The sequence below is a fragment of the Dermacentor variabilis genome, unplaced genomic scaffold (assembly GCF_050947875.1).
Source record: "Dermacentor variabilis isolate Ectoservices unplaced genomic scaffold, ASM5094787v1 scaffold_13, whole genome shotgun sequence".
Taxonomy (NCBI): domain Eukaryota; kingdom Metazoa; phylum Arthropoda; class Arachnida; order Ixodida; family Ixodidae; genus Dermacentor; species Dermacentor variabilis.
Window position 1 is genome coordinate 41,138,100 of NW_027460291.1, and position 7,225 is coordinate 41,145,324.

The window sequence follows — 7,225 nt, forward strand, 5'->3', positions numbered from 1 at the left end:
TGTTCGCGTGCACACACACACACACACACACACACACACGCCCACAGACATATATATATATATATATATATATATATATATATATATATATATATATATATATATATATATATATATATATATATATATATATATATATATATATATCAATATAGCACAGAGAAATGAACTCGACGTACGTGAAAACACGGTACATCAGCCGAGCAGTTTGACACTAAGAAAGAACATGTTTTCACTTAGGTGCTGTTTATTCTCTTGTGCTGCACCAACGCAGCCAACGTGCTTTGTTCGCCGCCGCCGCCACACACCACATACATGGTGTGTCAGCGAAGACTTTCGAATATGTTTAAAAGCTGCCTGTTGCAGATATCACAATCCTAGTTCATGAGCTGGTCTACTCGAAGCGGCGGACAATACTTGCGTAAAAAATTGAGATTCAAGATCGACTAACGAATAAGAAATTACGTATTAAGTTTTTATGTATTTACATTATGGCACATATTGCAATTTGCAAATTCCAGCCGTGGAGCTCCTAAGGCTAGGCTAAATATCTGATTGCCCATATTGCAATTTACAAATGCAAACAGTAGATTTCGCAAGGCGGAACCACTTGGAACGAATTTTCAAGCTGACACAAGTTTCGATATATAAACTCCCGCACTTTACGTAGGACTACCATTTAATTGTTAACAAAACGTCATTACATGCACTCAAGCACAGGGGTAACTGGAACGCCAATGCATTTTTTCGCAAAGTTCGGGAATTTACATTTCGAAACTGGTGTCATCCTGAGAATGCGTTCCAAGTGGATCCGCCTTGCGAAATCCACTGCTTGAATTTGTAAATTGCAATATGGGCCATAAGATAGTTAGCTAAAAAGTTTAGTACCGGATTCTTGTTAATTAGTCGATTTTGTGTTTCAGATTTTAGTGCAAGTGGTATCCGCCCCTGCGAGTAGACCAGCTCGTCAACAAGAACAGACCTTTACAAAATAAAAAGAATTTCAAAGTATTCCATGAAACACACTGCATGTATATATATTGCCACGGGACTGCCGCTCGAGCACGCACATTGCGCCTATTCGCGAGCTTGTTTTACGCCCAGAAAAACACTTTTATGTAGCACATTTTGAGCCACAAAGAGCGGGAGTCTCTTGCATTGCTCTATAATTTTCTCCTTGTGACTTTTCAATTAAGACAAATGACCTAATTAGGGGAAAGCAAGAAATAAACTGAGTTCTTGAAACCGATGGCAAACATTACCGTTGTTCTCTCCAGCTACGTAGCGTCTGTATATTTTAATGTTCGGCTCAATTTAGGTGAAGCACCATGCATACTGCTTTGCAATTCGAATTATTCTCCACGGTTTCCTATGTCACCCCCGATGAAGGCCATAGAGCGGCAAGTCACCAAAGGTTTTACTCAACATGAGCGAACATCCCATATACCAACGGTGGTAAGGCGTGAGATGAACAAGAAGATAGCCGATAGTGTAAAAGTCCTATTGCTTTAGGTTTACATGCCGTCTATAGATTCACTACAGACAAAAGTCGTTCATCGGCGGCACAACCCGTGTACGCTGTAGACAAGCGCACATACCGGTGGATAATACGGAGATACGGTAGATATTAGCCACTGGAGTTGTATACTGGTGAGATTGCTTTTGAGCCTATGCGTAGATTTTAGCATACACATTGTGCATATCTCCGCATTTATTGATCATATGACATGAGCCACGTAGTCGCTCTCGGCAATCCCAAGACAGTCTTCACAGTTGTCAAAGCATGACCTTTGCGGCAGTAGAATAAAGAAAACAAAACGCCGATCCAATCCTTCTAACGCATGTTATGAACACCAATTCTAGCTACAAGCGAATTGGAAACAGGCATCAAGCTAACAGCACAGAGACTCGTAATGTTTGTAGCTGACAACACAGACTTTGTGAGTGTGCGATGAACCGATGTCGCACATGTCCTGTGCGCCTTGTGTGTCTTCCGATACTCAGATACTTTTCACGTTGCCCTCATATCTCTGCTGCATCAGCAATATCGGGTGGTTTTTCGTAGACTGATATCCGGCTAAATAATGTCATCAGTTTCTCACTCATTTAATTAAGTGCCAAATCATCTGAACCCACCCAGTGCTTCGCAGGAGGTATTCCTGTGGGCCGAGCATAAGCGTACGCAATTACTGTATAGGTTTATTTGAGCTATGATTGGAACAGAAAACTTGCACCAACATGTGTGCAGGTATCCCACTTGGCAGTACGCTGGAAGATATGCCAGAAATGCATTGTATTACTCATCGTCGTTGGCAATGACGCAAGCCACTGACGGGCCTTGTAACGGCTTTGGGAAACACTGAACTCATCAAAGTGTGCGTTTCATTTCCATACGATAGCCCACAGCGTTTGTAATACAACGCAGCAATGCCTTTCCTTTATCCATGAAAAATAAACAGAAAAAATGGAAAAGAAAAGCAACCCATTTCGCGCTCATGGCGCGCAGAGAGAGAGAGAGCCCCTGTAATGAAAAGGAAAAGGGCACTCGGACTTTTCGGAAAATGGCACTCGCACCCTCGTCGCCCTGGGTGGCAGCTTGCGGGATTTTAGTGGCAAGCAACGGCGGCGCGCCATGTTTCCACGTCATTTTCAATTCTCAACGGCAGCGCCAGGTGCGTAACGCTTGTTTCTGCGGTGTGCGGTGTCTCCCCCTACCTTGGTGTCTGTCACACGTCAACTACACGACAACTACACTGAACGTTAAGTTTTAGCAAGGATGTTTTCCGTCAATAGCTCATGATTAGGTGAGCGCGTTTCGTAGAGCGAACCGGCTGCATGTAGTGTAGGCGACTCGGGCATAGTCTAGATTTGTCGTTTACATGATTTGATAACGCGCTCCCTTTATCGCTTCCACTATAGGGAATGTTTTACGGGAAGCGATCAATCAGGACTGTTGATTTTAGCGTCATAGTTGATGTGGGTAACAATGAAAATGCACCATGATTTACGTTGATACTGAGCAGCCATAAAGAGGACTATTGGTGTTGAGCAGCCAGTGTGGGTAATCACCGTCTAGTATTGCAACTAGTCCACCGCCGGTGAATATTTTGTTTGAAGAGTTGCTTAAACACGCCAAAATGCCGGGGAAGAAAATGTCACAAAACTACAAAAGGCTAACAAAAAAGCATTTACGAACAGCGCATTCGTCTGCAGCCTAATTATATAGTGAGGTGAATTTCAGGGCTTTTTCTTTGCAAATAACTTCCACAGCGCATTTCCGACAGGCCTCATCTCGTTTCTTTTCGGGGTGCACATCGAACATGTATTCAGAAAAAAATGAGAATGAAAAAAAGCTATGCCTGCGCTGTGTTTCGCAACTCTCTTTTCGCTTTCAGAGAAATGTTTCAGAAAAGTAGCGATGTTCAAATTATTATTTCCCTAGTTTTTATACACCCAAATTAAACACGCAATTCATCGCCAATCTTCAGCTTTGGATATGGGCTACAAAAACTCAGGTCTACGACGACGACAACAAGAATCGGCGAACAAGATGAGTGGTTCTGAGATTGCAAGAAGCGGGAATCGTCATGTATGTTTGAGGTGAACAAAGCTAGCTCCCCGAAGGCGAACAACATAGAAGTTTCTTTACGAGACAGTTCAATCATTGACTCTGTTGTCTCATAAAAATGCGAATGCTGCTTACTTTATCCCTCTCAACAATATGCATGGCGACGCAGATGACAAAAATTCAGTACAAAAATAAGCTTTAAAATGTGAGACTTCCAGTACAAAGGACACATAAGAACCGAAGGAGCCATGTAGAAGGCTTCATCAACATTTCGGCTGTAGCAAAAGTAAGAGACGGCATCTGCTCTTATTTGTGCTTTGCGTCACTAAAAATTTTAAGTGGCGCAGATGACGATTAAAGATGAAAAAAAACGAGAAGCCCGAACGCAAAATAAGTGCAACGCCGGCGGGACTCGAACCCGCTATCCTCGGTTTAGAATACCGATGCCTTGTCCATTGGGCTACGGCGGCTCTCACGCTGAGCCTGCAGCACTTAGTTGGCCAATCCTGGCCAGAGCGTCGCCGCCCCTCGGCGCAACCGCGTGAACGTGCTCGTGCCACTGCTGCCTCCTTCGTCGTCTTCTTCCGCAGCTGATTCCGATGCGGCTCGTCATGGCACCGTTCCCATACTGCCCCTCCCTCTGCGAAGGCGCTGACGGCGCTGGCCCACTGTCACTTGGTGAGGTGATTTCGGTCTCAAGTTCTTTGTCTCAGCATATCGCGAATCGAAAACTCGTATACTGCTGAGCTCAAATTTCGCATTAGAGAATATCGTAATCGTCGTACATAATTACAGCGAATCTGGTAAACTCTAATTCGTCTGCATTTTCTGTGTCCGCATCCGGCAGCAAAAATGTTGGCCGATCGCGGCGGCGGTGTAGGGCCGGGAGCAATGCTTCGTGCCCCCTTAAGGCAGAATCTTTAATTAGTCAGCTAAGTAAAACGAACCGTACATGCATAATTTGAAATCAAGCACACAACAAATCAAACAGCGAACGTTTCAATAAAGAACAAGTATACAAACATCATCCGAACCACTTATTGAGTATAAGGCACTCCTGACAACAATACCAAGCACGTAGAGCCCCCCGCATACGTTTCCCGGTAAAGATTACTGTTTCGCAAGCTGCCACGCAGACGGCAGCTTTCGACGTGTGGAGGGACGTCCCCAGCCTTTCGCATAAAAGAAGCAGCCTATCAACTGATTTCAATGTTGTTGCAGCACTATAGAAGGGGCCGGCGTGCCGTAAAAAAATCCTTACTCCCGTTACTACCATCCCTTAAAAAAAAGAGTTCTCTCTATAGAAATCAACACACTTCTTATAGACGACTCTGCCTTTCTATAGATTTGTTCTTCTATTAACACAAAGTCTAGAGTCTCTCTATAGACGACTCTGCCTTTCTATAGATTTGTTCTTCTGTTGATACATAGTCTAGAGTCTGTCTATAGACGCGAGTCGATAGGTTTCTATTTCTTTTTGCCTCCTCCCATCTTATTTATTTCTTCAGACAATTTATTCACAGATACTGGGATCTTTTACAAGATCTTAGCAGGGTGGGAAAATTGCAAGTACATTCATACAAACATACTATTCAAGCAATGATGCCGATGCTTCAATTCAACATGCAAAAAGGACAGATTGCATGAAAAAAGGAACAAAGAAAAGATGTGCGATTGAGCCAAGAATGTTTGTGCGCCTGAAAACTGGATAAAGAATTTAGTGTAATGACTTCATCAGGACGTTTATTTCAATCAACTATTGTTCTTGTAAGATAAGAACATTTGAAGCAATTGCTATGCAGTGTTAATGGGTTTCCTGTTCGAGACTGTTTATGACGAGTAGCTTAACCAGTTAAGGGTGTTAAGATGTGCGAGGTATCAGTATAATAGTGGCCACTCATTAGCTGAAGAAAGAATTTTAATCGGGAAGCACGATTCGTTCTCTAATCGAAGAGAAGGCACAACGTTTAAGGAGAACTGTTATACAAATTGGACCATAAGAATTGTAGATAAATCGGAAAGCTTTCATTTGAATTCTTTCTAATTTTTCTATATTTATTTTTGTGTAGGGGTCCCGAATGATCATTGCATATTTTAAAGTAGGACGAACTATTGTATGATATGCTTTCAGCAGGGGAGATTGTGAGATATGTGTATGGCCGAGATATGTATAGTGAGATACCTCAGAAATATAAGTGTTCCGGGGAAAATAGTAAAAGAGAAGGGGCTTTTCCGTTCGTGTTATTATCACACAGACGGTCTTTTCATAGTTAACAGACATTTACCATTGATGGCATCTTCGAATTATTTTGCCAAAGTCGCTATTTAGCATGACTTGATCTTCCGGTAAGGCAATTTCATCGTATAGTGTGCAGTCACCCATGTAAACTTTAATTTTGCCAGATACATTACTGCCAATATCATTTATATAAAGCAAGAATAACAGAGGACCCAGCACGGATCCCTGGGGAACGCCACAAGCGACAGGTAATAAGTTGGAGGAAGTGTCGTTTATCCTAACTTATGGGGAGCTGTTGGTTGGGCATGCTTGTATTCATTTTAGTAGCTTATTTTTGTGAGTAAAAAACTTAATTTGTAAGGTAATTAGCAGTTGGTTACATTGTCGAATGCTTTACTTAAATCCATGAACATAGCGTCGCTTTCTTTTGTACTATTTATTGTTTTGCAAAATCTTGAATATATTCTAGTAATTGAGTGTCTGTGGTAAAGCCCTGCAGAAATTCATGTTGAGCGTTCGTCAAGACGCAATGCTCATAAAAAAAAAAACGATTACATGCTTATAGATTAGGTGTTCGAAAATATTGTATGTTGTCCAAGTCAGAGAAATTGGTCGATATTTTTTATGCAATTCTTGTTTCCTTATTTATGTAAGAGTTTTATTAGTGCTGTTTTCGAGTCATCCGGAAGCGTGCCATCCTGAAGCGATTTACTAAACAATATTTTCAAGGATATCGCTTGGCCAAGCGTTTTAAGAAGGCATTTGGCATACCACCTGAACAGGGGTTTTCTTTTTGGCAATTTTTAACAGCAAGTGACATATACCATGCTCAGAAATAACAATCAGGAATTGAAGGCCCATCCATGTAAAAACAAGGCAGACAACCTTCATCCTTTGTGAATAGAAAACTAAAATGATTGTTAAATGCAGCACATACAACCTGCTCATCGTGGACCTTATTACCGCCTATTATGGACATATCGGAAAGGGAAGAAGAATGAGTCATCGTCCTCCAGAAACTCCATGGAGACGTTTTCATAAAACTAGGAAGATGTCCATTAAAGCAATTCCGTTTGTCATTTATTATCACTTCTTTTAAATTATTTGACGCTTCCTCAATGACCCTTTCATTATTTGTTCAAGTTTTCAGGTTTGCGCAAGTTTGAATCCGCTTAAGCTTGGGTTGCTTGAGCAAGGCCTCGCGAGAGTTCCAGGGATTCCGACCTGCCACAATCTTCACAACCTTTAGAACAAACTGTGGCAGACAGTTGAATATAATGCCTTTAAATAAAAGCAACACATCGTACATGCTGGCAGTGTTTTATTTAATGTTATCCAGATGAAATGCTCGCGTATCAATTACAGACGCGTCATCTGCAGGCGAAAAATTCGGGTAACACTGAATCTTATCATTTTTA